Source organism: Petaurus breviceps, unplaced genomic scaffold (genome assembly GCF_028583685.1).
Source record: "Petaurus breviceps papuanus isolate PSGF00001 unplaced genomic scaffold, PetGlider_PUasm1.0 175, whole genome shotgun sequence".
NCBI lineage: Eukaryota > Metazoa > Chordata > Mammalia > Diprotodontia > Petauridae > Petaurus > Petaurus breviceps.
This window is the reverse complement of record NW_027185764.1, coordinates 32,832,901-32,851,853: the sequence shown is the minus strand read 5'-3', so window position 1 is coordinate 32,851,853 and position 18,953 is coordinate 32,832,901. Positions and strand designations below refer to the sequence as shown.

The 18,953-nt window shown below is 41.5% G+C and overlaps 1 protein-coding gene and 1 long non-coding RNA gene across 2 annotated transcripts in view; one reads left to right on the top strand and one right to left on the bottom strand.

The window, feature by feature from the left end:
* The window catches only part of LOC138158808 (small ribosomal subunit protein uS12), a 334,707-nt gene that overhangs the window by 166,298 nt on the left and 149,456 nt on the right, over window positions 1-18,953 (top strand). The gene's annotated exons all lie outside the window — the stretch shown is intronic.
* LOC138158809 (uncharacterized) overlaps window positions 1-18,953 on the bottom strand; it is a 327,121-nt gene that overhangs the window by 247,914 nt on the left and 60,254 nt on the right. The window contains exon 2 of the long non-coding RNA XR_011167726.1: window positions 14,059-14,149. This is a non-coding gene — a long non-coding RNA (uncharacterized lncRNA). The remainder of the gene's footprint in view (window positions 1-14,058; window positions 14,150-18,953) is intronic.

Genomic DNA, 18,953 nt, shown 5'->3' with positions numbered 1-18,953 from the left:
CTTTCTCTTTCTTTCTTCCTTTCTCTTCCTTCCTTCCTTCCTTCCTTCCTTCCTTTCTTTCTTTCTCTCTTCTTCTTTCTTTCTTCCTTCCTTCCTTCTTTCTTTCCTTCTTTCTTTCTTTATTTCCTTCTTTCTTTCTTTCTTTCTTTCTTTCTTTCTTTCTTTCTTTCTTTCTTTCTTTCTTTCTTTCTTTCTTTCTTTCTTTCTTTCTTTCTTTCCTTCTTTCCCTCCTTCCCTTCCTCTCTGTCTGTGTCTGTGTCTGTCTCTCCCTCCCTCTCGGTCCTCCCTCCTCCAGCTCTTATTTAATGAGCACCTTACCATGTGCGAGATATGCTATCTTTCAAAACAGTGAAATCCCACAAGGGGAAATCATCAGGGTAAGAAAATTGGCTATTGGTTAGATTTTATGGATCCTTGTTTAACTTTCCACTTGATTCTGTGCTTGTTTACTCTGGAAAGTCAGTAGCAAGATCATAAATTTGGAGGCTCTGAAATGTCAATTCAATAAACTCTCCATTGCCTGATGTTTGGCTTAATTTATGGTAATAAGTAGGTAGATGCTAGTCATTAAACCAGTAGTATGTATATTGACAGTATATATTGACTGGCCACCATAACACCAAGGGTTTCTGAATTGTATTTTAAAAGTCATTTGAAAATGATCTATAGGAAATGTTATTTTGATTTCTAAGTATCTCACTTTAGCAAAGAGACTATTTTGAATAGTCAAATAGGGACTTAAAGCTTTGACACATACGTATCCTACCAATGGCTCTCTAGAATTTGAGTGTGCCTTATTAGGCATTATCCTCAACTCAGTCTCAGGCTGACTTCTCCCAATCGTCTGTTCATTTGTCTAGATGACCTCCCTACCATCACCTCCAATGGTATGTATGTGTGCTTCAGAAATGTAAATTCATTTAAGTATCAGCCAACTGTAAACATCATTAGGAAGGTAAGTCAACTGAGAGAGAGAAGTAATGAATTCCAAAGTCCTGTGTAAAATGATTTCTTTCTAAGTTATCTTTGTCCCCCCATCATATTCTCCTCCTCCACTGGCATAACTTGTCCAGTCCTGTGGATTTAACAATCACCTGGTCATTGAGCAGATGCTATGTTCTTAGCACAATGCCAGGAATAATGTGAAGATACTAGAAAAATATATGATGTGGACCTATCACCCTCAAGAAGTTTAAAATCTTTCTTGTTTTCTTTATTTTCTTTAAATCATTTTTTTCAATTAAAAAGCATTTAACAATTACAAAAAAATAAAACAGATAACTTTGATTACATAGAATTAAAAGGCTTATGCAAAGGCAAAATTAATGCACCCACTTCAGCAAGAATGCTCAGCTGTCTGACTTCTCATTCTAATTTAAACCCAATGGGAACAGCTACCACATATGACCACGGTCAGATTGACCCTGATTTTTTCAAAACTAGTATTCTTAGCCATCTGCTTCGATAGCTTCACTCCCCAAAGGCCCAGGACTGAACTAGGCCAGTGGTTCTTGCATTTTTTGCCCTATAGACCACTTCAAGAGGTCAAAAAACCAGCTCCCCTGTTTTACCAATGCACCTGCCCATCCCCCTTCCCATGTCAGATTGTCCTCCATTTCTCTCCTCAACCTCTTACCCCCACCAGATCATGTTCTTCCAGGCTGGCACAAACACTACACATGCACATGCATACACATACATCCATGTATGCATGCATACACACAACACACATACTCCTCCCAAGTGTGTGCATATACAGATTTCAAATAAGTCCCTTCCCAACATACTACCTACTCACTGCAGCCATCATTTGGACTCTATTTTGAATCACCTCAAGAACCACCCAGTTGTGACTCAGGTCCTTTTATCATCCTAGGATCTCAGCAGTCCATAGACCCCACAAAAGATCACAATTTGAAGGGGGAAAAGGAGCATAGGATTAGTCTTTGTTATCATTCAGTTGTTTCAGTCACGTCTGACTCTTCATGGACCCATTTGGGGTTTTCTTGGCAAAGATACTGGAATTATTTGCCACTTTCTCCTCCAGCTCATTTTATCATAAAGAAACCACAGCCAACAGGGTTAAGTGACTTGCCCTGAGTCACACAGTTATTAAGTGTTTAAGGCCAGATTTGAACTCAGGAAGATGAGTCTTCCTGACCACAGGCCTGGCCCTCTATCCACTGAGCCACCTAGTGGCCCTTAGAAGTCATCTAACTTCAAGAAGCCAACATGAGTGGAGTAGGCACTGTCCACCACATCTCTATACCCAGTTTGCTACATCAGAGACTTTGAGGTACTTCTCCTAAGGTGAGGTCCAGGAACCTCTCTCATGGCTAAGTTACCTCACTCCTAATGGGAGGGCTCCTTCACTCTATGTTGTCTGAAGTATATATCCTCTTAAGCATACTTTCTCTGACTTCTATTTTGCTATCAATTTAAATAAATTGGTTTCTTTGCTTGAAAAAAAAGTCATATAGCTTTAGCTCTCTTATTTTATAAATGAGAAAACTGAGGCATAGAAAGATGAGGCCTACTTCTTTGGGCTTCAGTTTCCCCATAAAGAGGTTGAACAAGATATCTGAGATTCTTCCCACTTTAGAGATAACCATTATCCCAGTAAGTACTGAACAAGCTACAAGTTATTTTCCTTTCACTTCTATTATTTCTGCCTACTAGGGCTACATCTGACTTAGAATATGATATTTTTTTTTTAATAACTCAGAATCTTGGAACTAGAAGAGACTTCAGAGATAGGTCATCTTTTCTTGAACCCTCTCAACAAATGGTCATCCAGTCTCTGCTTCAAAGACCTTAAATTGATAGGGAATTTACTGTTTCCTAAGACAGCCAGTTCTACTTTGGGTCACGTCTTGCTTGTCAATACTTTCTTAAATTATGTCGATATCTGCCTCCCTGTATCTTCTACCCTTTTCTCCTAGCTCCTCCCTCTGAGGACAAGTAGAATAAATCAAGTCCCTCTTCCATATGACAGTCTTTGGTGTGCTTAAATGCAGCTACCGTGTTTCCCCAATAATAAGACACTGTCTTATTATTTTTTTTTGGAAAGAAAAACACCAGAGGGCTTATTTTCAGGGGAGGGCTTATGTTGTCCTGCCTCAGCTCTCCTCCGCGGCACTGCTCTCAATGGCGCCAGCAAGCAAATCACTGGGGAAGAACAGGATGACGCGCTCACTGCTGCAGCTCTGATTGGATGCAGCTCGGAGCGCGGCGTGCGTTTCACCCGGGGGGGGGGGACGGTGCATATAGAGGGTACCGTAATGTAGCATGTAGCGCAGGGGATCACCTTCACTACAGTAGCAATCTCAATAGGGCTTATTTTCGGGGGAGGGCTTATTTTAGAGGAATCTTACACAGTAAGGGGAGGGCTTATTTTCGGGATAGGTCTTATTATCAGGGAAACACGGTATTACACCTCCTTCTAAGTCTTCTTGTGTCAAAGTTAAACATCTTCCTACAACCAATTCTTGTGTGTGTCTTTTCCCACAGCTTTACTTACAGTAGTAACACAAAGAAGGGTTTTGTCATGAGGGTCCAACATGCCCAGCAGGGCAAGGTAGAAGTGAGAAACACTCACCACAAGAGAAAAGAGACTGAGCTTTCCTTGGGAGAGAGATAATGTCAGCCAGACACTTCTGGTGCTGTGCCTCCTGACCTGTGGACCTCTTTAGCTTAAATCTCATCCCTTATCCCCTGTTCCTGACTTCCTGCTCCTCTCAGTCCCCTTGGATTTTGTATTCCCAAGAAACTCTGGTTCCTAATCTGGCCCAGCCTATGGTTTACAGTCCCACTTTGGACACGGCTCTTTGTTTCCCTCAGGAGTCTTACACATCGACTGAGTGATTGCCTTAATCAGTTACCAGTACATGTCAGCTCCCATTACTGTGGATGTAGCATTATGTCATGGTTTGGGGTCCCCTCATCTTTCCAGAATATGTTCCTTCTTCTGGGTGTGTTCCAACTTCTCAAGGTCCTTCCCAAATGGCGGTGCAAAGATCTGGCTACAATGCTTCAGATTTGTCCTGAGGCCATAATCATATCCCTCACTCTGGACACAATCTGTCCCCTTCTGCAAGATGCAAGCACAGATCTTGAAAGTTTTCTTCCATTTCTGTCCTACAATCACATTAAACAAAAACTACTCAGCACATGACCCTCAACCAGGAATATTGTTTTCTCAGCTGCTGTGCTTTCACCTTAGGCCTCCTGAATTGAGGGTCTAGGGAGGGGGAGGGGGAGAAGACAAATTATGAGCAGGGTTTGAGAATTTGAGACCCAGTAGTTTGTGAGTTTTACTCCTCTTGTCATTATAGCCCCTGTTCAAGTGTGTTTCTTTGTAACTCCAACAAGAAAGGTAGTTAGTCTTTGGAGGAAAATCTGTTTAGAATTACCCTACTTCCAAAGCAGACAGTCCGGCATTTTAAAGAAAGAGGTCACACAAGCTCATGGCAGGAACATCAGTGACTTTCCAAAGGAAAGTGTTCTCCAACCCTACTCTGAGACTCGCATCTGCCCCTGAACTCCGAAGAGACCAAAAGAATCAAAAATAAACAGAAGGCTTTTCCAAACATTAGAAGACATCCAAGACCATGCATTTTTTTCTCACAGTTCCTTTGTGTTGCCTTGACCCTCAGCTGCTAACATAACATAAAAAAAAGCTACAGACACAGTAGAGTTTGGAATCTCCATTAATATTTACATAGTTTACCACCCAGTGTATCACCCACCCAGCTGTTTCAGAATGATAAATTTGTCTGTCTCCAACGAGTCTTGGGTACTCTTATTTCACTAGGGAATATGTGTAATTTCTGTCACGCACATGATATGATTATCATGTCTGGTTTATTGCCTGCCTATCTGGGGATGCTATTTGAAGCTACAAATATATTTTTAAAACAAAACTCTGAAACTACTAGGTTTTTGTAGCCTTTTTAAAAAGACCCTTATTTGCCTAGTAGCTATTAAAATAACTGAAATACAAGTTGACCCAAGGATAATTTGGCATAAATTCAGAAGGGAACAACAGGTAATCATTCTATAAATATAATATAAAATGTGCAGGGAAGTTGTTTTTCTTAATGTGATTTAATGTCAGAATACTCAGCAGTATTCTGACAAAGAAATGTATTTCTTCCTGCTAATTCTCCATTCCAGCAGTGAGCTTGATTTGTCCTTTAGTCACATCGACCTTAGTAGAAAAAAATTTCGTAATAATTTAATTTCTTAGAACTTGTTCTGCAATAATTTGATGGGTCACCCAGCATCCCCTTCACCTGTGAACTCCCATAAGGCTTCCCAAGTTCTAGAATCATTATGGGTCAGCATCTTCTCCATCAATGTGCTTACTCTTACTTATCAGATGGGAGATCAAAGAAAAGTCATTTAATGACACAGCATAGGAATAAAAATAACCAAAGAATCTATCTCCACCCCTCCCCATAAATCTAGCGCTTTTTCTCCCATAGATTCTGGCACACGTATACATGTAGAAAAAGAGAACGTGCATAATGCATTACTGAGAATAACTCTATAATCCCAGGCTTGACGATCACTTGTGTTCAGGAGTTTTGAGCTGCAGTAGATCTAAAGCCAATCATAGGCCCACACTAAATCTGACACCAATTTAATGAGCTCCCCAGGAGTGGAGGAACACCAGACTGCCTAAAAATGGACAAGATATCAGAACAAAAGAACAGGTTAATGCTTCCGTGATAATCAGTATTGGGATTGAACCTGTGAGTATTCACTAAACTCCTGGCCTGGGAAAGATTGGGAGACCTAGATGTATCAGCAATGCCATATTCACAATGCCTATGGAGATTACAAATATGCTGATATAATTATCCATTACAAAATACGTCATGCTTGCCATATGGGGAAATAAACTAGAAAATTTAAGATACCAAAAGACTGAGTCCCAAAACTAGAAAGTGAAAGCCATCAGAGTAGTTATGATATTGGCACAGGTAGATAAACTAGAAAGCACCCACATTTTCAAGCCTTTAAAACAGAACAGGCTACCTCAGGCAAAGGTCCTCCTCTCCCCATGCACAGCAACCACCCAGCGTCCTGGAAGCGCGCTCCCAGCAGCTCCGGCCCCTAGCAGTCCTCAGCAGGAGTCCTTAGCAGAAAGGGCTCAAAAAGGGCTTTGCGCTGCCGCTGCCTCTGCTGCTGCTGCCACCGTCGCCACCACCGCTAGCCACCGCAGGAACGCTAGCTTGGCTTCCACTTCCTCTTCCTCCGCCCCTTCCTGCTACGTCAGCAAGTCCAATGGGGCATGGAAGATCTTTAAATCCCATAACCCTTACACTAGACTAAAAAAAAAATTCCTAATGATCATGTATCACACACAAGGGAACACACAAGGCCAGGGGAACACACGTGAAGTTCCTGAATTGCTTATTCTCTCTCTGTCTCTGTCTCTCTCTGTGTCTCTGTCTCTCTGTCTCTGTGTCTCTATGTCTTTGTCTCTCTCTCTCTCTGTGTCTCTCTGTCTCTGTCTCTCTGTCTTTCTCTGTTTCTATGTCTCTGTCTCTTTCTGTGTGTTTCTATGTCTCTGTCTCTCTGTCTCTGTCTCTTTCTCTATCTCTCTGTCTCTGTTTCTGTGTGTCTCTCTCTCTGTGTTTCTATGTCTCTGTCTCTCTCTCTGTCTCTGTCTGTCTGTCTCTCTGTCTCTTTCTGTCTCTGTCTCTCTCTGTCTCTCTGTCTCTCTCTGTCTCTCTGTCTCTGTCTCTCTCTGCCTCTGTCTCTGTCTCTCTCTCTCTGTCTGTCTCTCTGTCTCTCTCTCTGCCTCTGTCTCTGTCTCTCTCTCTGTCTGTCTCTCTGTCTCTCTCTCTCTGTCTCTCTCTCTCTTTCTCTGTCTCTCTGTCATTCTCCATTCTAACTAGACTTTAGTTATCAACCTTCAGGATCACCAGTAGAGACAGTAGCTTGTCTCCCATCTACTGGTAGATACTGTAAGGTCTAAAGCTCTGCCAGTCATCTCTTTTAGTCAATTAACACCAGACTTCGAAAGGCTGTGGTTAGGAAACCTCTCCCTGATAAAGGAAGATCTCTATCTCGTTTCAGTCTTCTTCCTTAGGCTTTTAGACCTCAGCTACAGTCTTCAATTGAGATGCTAACTTCAGAACAGTTACCTGTTAATCTATTCATTAGCCACTTTCTTTCAGCTAGTGGCTACAAACCACTTTCACTAAGCCAGGATATTCACAGAAAATAGCGGGTAACAAGACTATGCCTGTTCTTAGAATTATTTATTCCTCTATCATTTCCTTTGACACTCTCAGTTCAACTGTCATCACATTTATGATCAGAAACCCATTTTAGTTTTTTACATAATATATTTTGTATATAATAATTTTAGTATTATTTCCAGGGCACTGCTTCCATAAGTGAAAAATTAGGATAAAAGTAGTGAAGAAACTACTTTTAGCCTTCTTCCAATATGATCTCTGCTCTGTACAAATAGACTAGGCTGGTTAAAGAAGACTGAACAGACTGGTAGCCTTTTTTCAACCTCTTTCCAAGACCATATCACAACCTGGTCTCACCATATCTCTCTATAACTTTGTAACATGATGCATCAATGTATGTATTACATCCATGGTGCATTTCAAAGCCCATTCATACTTTTTCACCCTATCTGATACTTATTGGTATGCTCCCATAAATCCTTCACCAGGGAATTTATATCAAAATCCAATACACTGGATGATTTCACCTAGAGGTCATAACATTGTGTGGATATCAATCGAACATGCCAACTATCCATTTGTTACCTATTAGTCCCACTACAATATGTACATGGATATATAAAATAAATGCAAAGTAATTTCTGGAAGATGAAACACTAACTGGAAGCATAAGGAAAGGCCTCATGAAAGAGGTAAGCCCATACATGAAGCTGATATTACAGAACCTCTAGCTAACGAAAGCCTAGGCCTGAGAACATGCTTCAGTTTGCCCTTTCTGGTGCAGTTTTTCCTTCCTGGTTCTAATCCATTATGTGGAGATTTGGGTAGCTTATTTCTTGCCATGAGTGCCTGGCACCAAATTAATAAAGAGTCTTCTGACTGGTCAAGGAGCTGGTACTAAAGGTCCATACAAAAGTTTTGAGGGAGTCATCTCTCCCTCCTCCATTGGCAGCTTCTGAGCAAAGAAGGCTGCTCTGATTCCCCAGAGAGAGGAGGGAATGAACCCCTGAATTCACCGTGCACCTGCTCCTTTTCTGCTTGTTCTTTACTTATCTTAAGTGAATGAGTGAGTGTCCACGAACATAACTGACTAGGTTATGACCTTGTGAGCTTGGGAAGACCAGAAGAGCCATCACAGGTCCGTCCTCTCAACAATCAGAGGCAGTCGCAGTGGCATCCAAGTCCAGGGGAGAGCCAACACTACAGCTGAATACACTATTCGGCCCAGATTTGCCCATCAGTAGAGATATAGCAACGGACTGCTAGGTGGCGCAGTGGATAGAGTGCTGGGCTTGGAATCAGAAAGACTCACCTTCATGAGTTCAAATCCAGCCTCAAACATTATTAGCTGTGTTACCCTGAGCAAGTCACTTACCCTGTTTGCCTCAGTTCCTTCATCTGTAAAATGAGCTGGAGAAGAAAAAAAATGGCAAACCCATTCTAGTATCCTTGCCAAGAAAACCCTAACTGGGGTCATGAAGAGTGGACGCGACCAAAAAATTACTCAAAAGCAACAACAGCAAAGAGATACAGAATCCTAGAAGGAGCCAGTCCAGCTAAGTGAGAGAGTGATTTGTCCATCCTAGAGTCCATTTAATCCAATCCCTGCATTTTACAGATGACAAAATTTAGACCCAGAGAAATCAAGTCACTTGTTCAGTCAAGACCCTGAATCTGGCACCGAATCTCATCTGGGTGGTGTTTTCCTTACACCCACTTTTTTTTTCCTTTTCTCAGTTTTGGCATTTTTAATAACTCTTTTCTTACTCATTGTTCTATTCCAGAATCATCACATTAAGCCTGAGATAATTTCCCCAGTTTTCCAGAACATGGGCCATCCCTATTTTCCAATGTGTTATATTCTATTCTGTTCTGTTCTAATCTGTCGTTTTGTGGATGAGAAAAAAAAGCACATATCCACCTAATATCAAACTATATGATTGATCTTGTGCTTGCTGTTTCCTTCTCCATATAAGCAACTTGACCTAATTTGACTCATCCTACCATTTCTTTGGCTTCTCAGTTAGCCTTTCACACTTTCTTTCTAGGATCGAGTTTCTGAGTCAGATAGTAGCCCTTCTGTCTGTCATCCTCACCACGTGGCCCACCCAGTACCTCTTCACATGATAAACCATCTTCAACCCATCTGTCACCCCGACTTTGTGTGGAGCTATTCATTTGTCATACAATCAGTAGGGAGATTCTGCACCAAAATCTTTCCATTTCACACCAGATAAAGAACAATTCAAAACAACATTTATTAAGGAAGGTCCTTCTGTATACAATGAACTATCTTAAGTGATGGGCTTATAAAGGTAAAACATGGCTATCCCAAAAAACTTATAATCTAAGTTTACTCAAAAGCAACAACAGCAAAGAGATACAGAATCCTAGAAGGAGCCAGTCCAGCTAAGTGAGAGAGTGATTTGTCCATCCTAGAGTCCATTTAATCCAATCCCTGCATTTTACAGATGACAAAATTTAGACCCAGAGAAATCAAGGTTTCTGTCCTTTGCTCTTGTGGATCAAAGTTCTGAAGACCATAGACAGAACTGGTAGGAATCTTAAGGAATCATTAAATCTACCCCATTCTTGGATCATTGTGGGCACCTCTGCAGAGTTCAGTATTGACCTTATCTTCATAGATTCGTCATCAACTGTTTTTATCACAGAAAAAAATTGATGAATCAAATGAATGAACAAAAAAAGCATTTATCAAGCACTTACTGTGGCAGACATTATGCTAAGTTCTAAGGATATGGACACAAAAATGAGACATTTCTGCCCTCAAGGAGCTTACATTCTACTGGGGAAAGAGAGCACTTTTCCCTACATAAAGAGTGGTGGTCAAGGAAGAGACAGGGAAGTCAGAGTACATGGTAATTGAAATCACAGGGCATAGAGGAGGGAGTATGTCCATGAAGGCATGGATTTTAGGTGCATGAATGAGTATCTGGAGACATTCTAACATGTCTTTAGCAAAGATAAAAGTGCTGAACTGATCACTGTTTTCAGGGATAAATTCAGAAGTAGACCTGGGAGTGGTACACGTGCCAAAGAGTGACCTGGAAGTGGCATGGAGGGGGCCAAACAATGTGCAGGATGTGTATCATCAATGAGAGAAGAAGCAGAACCTTCAGTTCCAGGTGCAGGCAGAGTCTGGAGCATAGCCAGCTCTCAGTATGGCCTGGGAATTGGACCAGAATGAATCAGGACTGTGTTGTATCTTCCGCTCCATTCTCTTCCCAAACCATTCTCCTGTTGAAGTCAATGTCTGGGGTAAACACATGTGGACACATCCTCAAACACAGAGCCATTTAGGCGGCTCAAATCATCATTCGCCACACTTACTCATCTTATCAAGGTTAATTTCTAAATTGTTCAAATCAATTCAACAAGCATTTATTATCATTATTTTAAGGGAAGGCAGAGAAACTAGAACAATAATTTTTTGAGTGGGGAACTCTAAAGAGAGGCAGCTAGATGGTGCAATGGGTAGTGTTCTGGGGCTGGAGTTGGAAAGACCAGAGTTCAAATCCAGCCTCAGACATTTACTAGCTGTGTGATTCTGTGTAAGTCACTTAACCTCTATTTGCCTCAGGTAGAATGGGGATTATAATAGCACCTAGCTCCCAGAATTGCTATGAGGATCAAATGAAATGACATTTGTCAATAGCTTAGCACAATGCCAGAAGTGTAGCAGATCCTTGATAAGTACTTATTTCTTTTCTTACTTATCTACTTCTTTACCTTTGCTGATCAGAATAGGATCTGCAACTTCTGGTCTGGGCACACTGAGAGGTTAATTACTTGCCTCAGGTCCCAAGGTCAGTATGTGTCAGAAAGGGCATTCACACTCTGAGACTGGCTCTCTAGACACTAGGCCAGGAAGCCCCTCTAAGCCTTTACCAGGCACTCATCATAGGGCAGGCATTGTTCTGGGTTGCAGAAAGTATCAAATCAATTAGAAAATGTAAAGGATTTCTCTTCTAGAGGGACACTTAACTTAATCTTCTGAGTCTCATATGCCTTTGACATACCTTTGGGCCCCTACCACCAAATTAGAGAGCTCATGCTTCCAAATTCTGAAATCAGGAGAATACCAAATTACAAGTAGTATTAGTAAACCAGAGGTGTTTCATGATTTCTCCACTCTATGATATCTCTACCAACCTCCTATTTCTATACACCAAGCAGAAGTATTCAAGGGAAGTGTTGCTGAATTAACTAATATCATCATTATAATTACATCATTATTCTGATCTTATTATTCACTCAAATTGTTATTGGTCAGTTATTTTCAGTCAGATCCAACTTTTTCCCATTTGGGGTTTCCCTGGCAAAGATACTAGAATGGTTTGCCATTGCCTTTTCCAGCTCATTTTACAGATGAGGAAACTGAGGCAAATAGAGTTAAGTGACTTGCCCAGGGTCACTTAACTAGTAAGTGTCTGAGGCCAGATTTGAACTAAGAAAGATGAGTGTTCCTGATTCCAGGCCCAACACCCTATCCACTGTATACCTAGCTCACTCAAATTAAAGAATTAGAATTTCCAAGATATTAGACCAATACCTGACCAGCTGCTGACAATCATAGCAATAAGAAATGCTTCCTCTCCATCATACCTGTGGTCTTATTCCCTGGCTTTGGAGTCTGAGGACCTGAGTTTAAATATCCTGTGTGACATTAGGTAAGTCGTTTAATCTCTGTAGGCCTCAGTTATATCTCTATGAGGCAGTTGGACTGAATGACTTCTTGGGTCTATTCTGTCCTCAGATCTATGATCCCAGGATCTCCCTAATCCCTGTAAGAACCTAGACTGGTTCCCAAGTTCTGCTGTGGTCAAGACAGACATTGGCAGCACTGGGAAAAGACCTGACCCATATTTTTCTAAAGCCTGAAAAGTAGAAGGTTAATATCCAGGTTTATCTGACCTAATTTTGCTGCTCTCATACATGCCTTGCTGAGTAGATGGATGAGTTGGTGTGGGGAGTCCTGACAGATCTGGGTGACTGACTTCACCCCCCAGAGGGAGTTCAGAGCCCAATCCTGCCACCCTGGCAGGAAAGGAGCTTGCATCACCTGCCAATTTTCTTTGACCCTCTGACCCCAGACAGCTTAAAATCAGCTGATGCTTATCCCATACATCCAGTGGGACCAAGCCAAACCACTTAATGGAGTAGAACCAAGGTTTTAAGCTATACCTTTAGTAGGGTATTAAGGAGCAAACAGTGCATACCTGAGAGCTCAGAGGAAACACCAATTTTTCAGCTTTCCACTGAGATCAACGCTCAGCTAGCTCCATGGACACAGTGAAACTTGGTCAGATACTGAAAAGAACAACTTCTGCTCTTGTCCCACCACTGAGAGCCTCTCAAGATGATGGATTCCCCCCCTAAGGATATCTAGCTGCCTTACTCATTCTTATTCCCAGCTCTCCCTGCATTTCAGACAAATAAGTTCCAGCAAAGGTCTGCCCAGAGGATCTTGCTATTCTATTTTCTAGCCTATCTACAAACCTGGGTTAAAATGAAACACTGGTAGTCTCTCTTACTTTAAATGGAATGTGCAAATCTATGGAGGCAATTAGTTAATTAGCACCCACCACCTAGCAAAGGGCTTCCTTTCATCCCTTTAAAGTCTGACCCCCCCAGCCTATCATTGGCTTTACTCTCCTTCCCCAAATCTGCCAACAAGCCAAACTGACCTTCTCTCTGTTCCTCACACACTACATGCCATCTGCTATCTCCATTCCTGTGCACCAGCCGTCTCCTGTGCCTGGAATGTCCTCTCTTCTTATCCCTATTCTTATTCATTTTACAGATGAGGAAACTGAGGCAAACAGGATTAAGTGACTTGCCCAGGGTCACACAGCTGGCAAATATCTGAGACCAGATTTGAATTCAGAAAGATAAGTCTTCCTGATTCCAGCACACCCATTTCCTAGCTGCCCTAGCTAGTTCAATAAACATTATCTAATGGTGGCAATGCCCTAGGCTGGGGACCAAGTCAGGTAAAGGCTACAGACCTACAACTGACCTAGAGCCTCATTAACCCTCTGCTAGCCCCAGCTATTGATGAGTTGAGATTTATTATCTACCCAACACTAGCCATAATCAATAACTCAGTAAGTATTTATTAAGCACCTACTGTATGCCAGATGCTATATATTAGCTGCTGAGAATATAAAAACAAAAACACGGGAGGGCCCAGCAAAAGCAGGAATGCCAGGGAGCCCTTCCTCTCCCCTCCCCCATCCCAGGCCACTGGCCCCTTCCCAGGAAAGCCATGACCCTACTGGCAATGCCTCCTTCCCCTTCCCCTTTCTGATTGTACACTGACTACAATCCCCACCTCCTTCAGAGAGACCCCTGAGTCCTCACTCCAGTTCATTGCTCAAACCCAATGATCATGGGCCAGGCCCCAGACCACCCACCCCACACTGAGTTACAGTTGTTTGTACAACTTGGATGATCAAGTAATCACCAATTACAATACCTGCAGTAAGGTGGAAGCCCACAGGGCCTCATCCTCTGCCCTGCCACTAAGCCCTCTGCACAACTAGACCCCTCAATCCAATCTTCCAATGCTAAGGACTCCCAGGCCTTCCCATCTACCTTGAACCAACCTCCTCTGTAGGTATTGCATTCTGCAATCAGAACGTGAGAGATCCTTGAGAAGAGGAACAGGCTTGCTTTTCAATTAGTGTTTCCAGAGCTTAGCAGTGTTTGACACATAGTGAATGCTGTATAAGGCATTCCTTGCCATCAGGGAGCTTACATTCTATGGGGGAAACATGTATATAGTATATACATGACGCAAATAAAGCAGACACGAGGTTACCTTGGATGGAAAGGCATTAGCAGCTGAGAGGACCAGCAAAGACTTCTTGCAGAAAGCAGTCCTTGAGCTGTCAGGAAGGACTCCAGGGACTCTAAGTGGTAGAGATGGAGGAAGAATTTTTTAGGTTTGCAGGAACCAGGGCAAAGGCACAGAAAAGCCATGGGGACCAATGGCTCCCCTGGGCCACAAGGCCAGTGCAGAAGCAGTAAGTTTAAGTAAATGTAGGTTTTCTATTCACCCCTATTTCTCTTCACTCTGTCTCTCCCCAAATTTTACTGTTTTGAAGTTCCATTTCCTCCCCATCATCCTCCCTTATTAACAACCAAATCCGTTCTAATTCACTAACTTCAGGCTCCTCCACTATCCCCCACCCCCACATTCCTCTACATCACACAGACATAAGTCTTTGGAACAACTTCCCTCTCCCAAATCTGTCTTTGAGAGGTTAGTGAAGTGAGTTCTCCCCTTTTTCTAATTAATAGCATTACATGGAGTATATTTAATTCAGGACAAAGTGATAGGGCCCCTGTTTCAACTTTAGGCTTTATTCTTAGAGTAAAATTATAAATTATATAAAGGGTGAGTACACTTCTGCCTCCTTTCAGAACCAAATCCACTAAGCTCAAGGATAACAGCACCACTCCAGTCCCTGATGCCATGTGGCCTAATGCATTTCAGCTGGCCTCTGAAAAAAACATGAGATCACCTCATCAAGTCTTCTCATTCTACAGACCAATCAATCAATATGCATTTATTCAGAGCTTAACATGGGCCAGGTGCTGTGCCAAGCACGGAAATACAAATCAAAAGAAAAACATCCCATCCTCAAGAAGTTTACAAGGTGAAGACACCAAAGACTAAAGAGAAATAGTGAATGGCTCGTCAACTGTCAGATGGCTGTTTATACTAATAGAACCGTGACTAGAATCCAGGTCTCCTGACTCCAACCAGGTCCCTTTCTCTAAACTATTTTTGTGAAAGCATACTTAGCAAAATGAGGAATTTCTCCACAGCCAATAATTTACCAGCCTCAAATTCAGAGGAGGAAAAAACCTCCTGTAGATCAATCACATGCTAATTTTCAAATTAACAGACCACTGGCATCATCTCTCACCCTCTGGTTCTCTGAGGGAATATATTGAATATTAACCTTTCCATTTTCTCTGTCCATTTTTTCCTTCTTTTTATCTTCCTCAAGAAATCATCATCACCTAACAACTGACTGGAAACAAAGTCGATTGTTTATCATTTAGGAAATGGATAAGCAAATTATAGTACATGAATATAAAGGAATATTACTGCTTTGTAAGAAGCAATAAATATGAAGACTTCAGAGAAGCCTGAGAATACATTTATGAACTGATGCAAAGAATGAGCAGAACCAGCAATATAAATAAGAAAAAATTCAATTATATTGAAGAATGCATCATTATGATGATCAGACTTTGACTCTGAGAAAATGTACCTCCCTCTATTCATTGCAACTATCAGAGATTATGGATATGCAATATTATATATATACTGTCAGACATAATTACCATATTGATTTTTCTGAATTACTTTTTTCCATTTCTTTTTTAATATTTATTACAAGGGAGAGCTTTTTTAGTAGGGAAAAGAGACATATTTGGAAATAGTAGTGATACATAAACAAAAGTCATCGATAAAAAATTAAATTTAAAAACAACTACTACCACCATCTTCTTATTCATTGAGTAAGGAAAAAATCACTTACACCCACCAAAAATCACCAAAATCATTAATGGTTTGTAAATACCTAATGAAATTATTGTTTTAAGGAATGAACAATGAATTCTAACAGTGGTGTGTTTAAATCAAGCATGACTAAGATTTATTACTGTAAATCTACAATGACCTCACTCATGAATTCATAACCATGGAAGCCAATTAGTGTTTCACCTGTAGCTGCTAATTAAAGAAGTCCAAGGGTGATGGATGGCTACAGAAGGGGGCAGGCACAGGTACTGGCTGTCTAGGGAATCATCCATTCCTCCACAAAAGACAGTCCAAGGAGAATACTTGAGAAAATGAGTTCCCTAAAGAGCCATCAAAGTGTTATATCTGCTCATTTAGGAAGAAAAAAATCAGTGGTGTGGGAAAATGTCATTTGAATACAACTAGGAAAGAAAAAGACAAATGGATAGGGTAGTGTTGCATCATTCAAAGACCTACGTAACCAGCTGAATAATTTTCCCATGAAATCTGGAACTGAAAAGAAAAAAAAAATTGGATAAAGATTTGGAAGAGACTACATATGATTCTTTCCCCCCTTCAATTACAATAAATTTCCATAGTTTTCGACTCAGCAAAAATGCTTTCATTCAAGCTTGGCAAATGAGAGTAGAATAATGAGAACAATAAAATGTTAAAGATTGGATTCAAGGCCTCTGACCAGAGCTAGGTCAAAATTACTCTGGTGCTATTTAAATGAAGTTCTGCAGTATTTCTTAAATTCTTGACTCCCAGTTTCAACTAAGCCAATAAATTAAAATCCCCCAAATTAAAAACGGCCTCTTGGTCCCCAAATCATAAGTAGTATTGCACACAGCTCTTCAGTGTTCACAAGCATCAAGTGTGTATAGATCTCTTTTCTTTGCCAGCCCCCTTGGCTCTCTAACAGAGATAAAAATTGCCAGACCCTTGCATTACCCTTTCTGCTTTGTGATCTCAAAACCCTCAAACCCACATCTCTTCTGATTTTCATTCTTAAAGCCTCAAGTCCACCGAAGGCATTGCCTCCTTGGAGTAAATACCAGTTTTGTGGGGGCCCAAACCTCCATTTCAAAGTGTCTGCCCATGAATAGAGGCCCATTTGTGTAAGTATCTCTCTTCATTAGACACTGGCACATTTGGAGCATGAAAGAGATTTTGCTGAATTTATTTTTGCCCAGGTTGTCTCAGAGTTAGAGAGGATAAAATGAGGTGTCACCTACAAAAAGACTCCTTAATGCAGGAACCGTAGAGAGGCAACAGTATTTGCCTCATCAGTAAATAGCACCATCTTGAAAAAAAACATTTGCAAGATCACTTAACTAGCTTATTTCGACATGTTAGATTTGCCCTTTCCCTGTATGATTACAGTCGCATTCATAAGAGTAATTCCTGCATGAGCTGTCTTTGTTGTTTTCTGGGAGAATTGGTGCCTGCGGTGAAACACACCATTGCTTCCCAACATTCAAAATATAGCTCCAACCATTGCTACTATTTTCTCCCTTTTCTTCTTTCACCACATTCTACTTACAAGTCTTCTTATATGTTTGAACCATTTCTTCGTATTCTTTCTCCTCTTTCCTTGTCTTTACTGCCAGTCCTTTCCCCCTATGTTTCCACTCCTCTCTTTTGACTCTTTGTCCCTCCTTCCACAGCCAAGTCCCATGCCTCAACTCCAACTGTTAAGGTTTAAAATGTTGAGGTTTAGGTGTTTGGCACCTCAAAATACTGACATGCCAGATCCTGCCTGAATGAATTCGACCCAAGCCTTCTTTCAGCCAAAGAAAAACAAAGTTTATTAAAGATTAGACATATTGGGTAGATTCTCCAGGAGCCTAAGTATTTGTGATGCTTATATTGACAAGTGGGTCATATCGAATCTGAGCTAGATTGAATCTGAGCACCTTCATGGAGGTAAAATGGATCTTATATACAGAAAGACTGGGAGAGAACTAGGGATGGTCAAGATGGTGACTTGAAGAGGGGTTTAGGGAGGGTCTTAAGGAAGAGTCTTAGGAGGATCTTGATGGGACTTTGGGGGAACTAGAGATCAGATTCCAAGAACCAAGAGAATGGAATTTTGATGGGATCAAGGGTGGGAAGCGGGCGGAGGGGCTAGGTTAAGGGTAACAGATTTGGGCATGAAAAAGCCAGATTAAGTGGGAAAATTCAGGGAGAATTCAAGGTGGGGGTCTCCCAGGACCTATGGACAAATGCAACTCAAATTCTTTTGGGGTAAAGGGAAAAGGTCTCAGTTTGGGCCCATACCCCATCACAAGCAAACATAAAACCATTATATCCCTGAATTAGAGATCATCTAGTTGGGTCCAATCATTTTATAGTGGAGTAACTGAAGGTCAGCAAGGTGAAATGATCTGTCCAGGTGACACTTGCAGGTAGAGATAGGACTAGAAGTGTCCTAGAAAGATAGGACTTTCTTCACTGTATCCTATTGTGCTTCATGAGGCTCTCCTAGAGAGAAGAGGGTGAATCTAAGTGTACATCCCAGTTTTCATCACTGAACACAAGCTTTCCAGCATGTCCCCACTTTTCACCTATCTATCCTTAACTTCTTCCTACTCCTCTTCCTGGTTGCCCATTCTCTACTCCAGTTAAGTAAGACTTGTCCCTCTGTCTTCATACACCATGCTCATGCCCGGTTTTAGGCCTCCAAGACAATATTTTCTTGTCTGGTATGCTCCTTTTATTTTTTTCCTTTTTGGAGGGCCGAGGGCGGAGTAATTGGGGTCAAGTGACTTGCCCAAGGTCACAGAGCTAGTAAGTGTTAAGTGTCTGAGGCTGAATTTGAACTCAGGTCCTCCTGACTCCAGGGCTGGTGCTATACTCACTGTGCCAACTAGCCACCTCAACACTCTCCTTTTTAATAACAAAATACCAACCAGCTTCAAAAACCCTAAGTGAAGCCTTATTTGCACAAGGAAGATTTCTCCTCATGATTTCTCCACTATGTAATCTCATGCATGAACACTGATTGTCCCTACTCTAATTCTCTGGGTTACATCATTCACTCCAACCTGCCCAGCAAGTCTGAGGCTCCCAGACATAGATCACTATCACGTGACTACAACTCAAACTTCCTCCCAAGTACCAGAAATACAGTCCCATCCCTCACCACTATAGTTGTTGAGACCCCATTGTTGTGA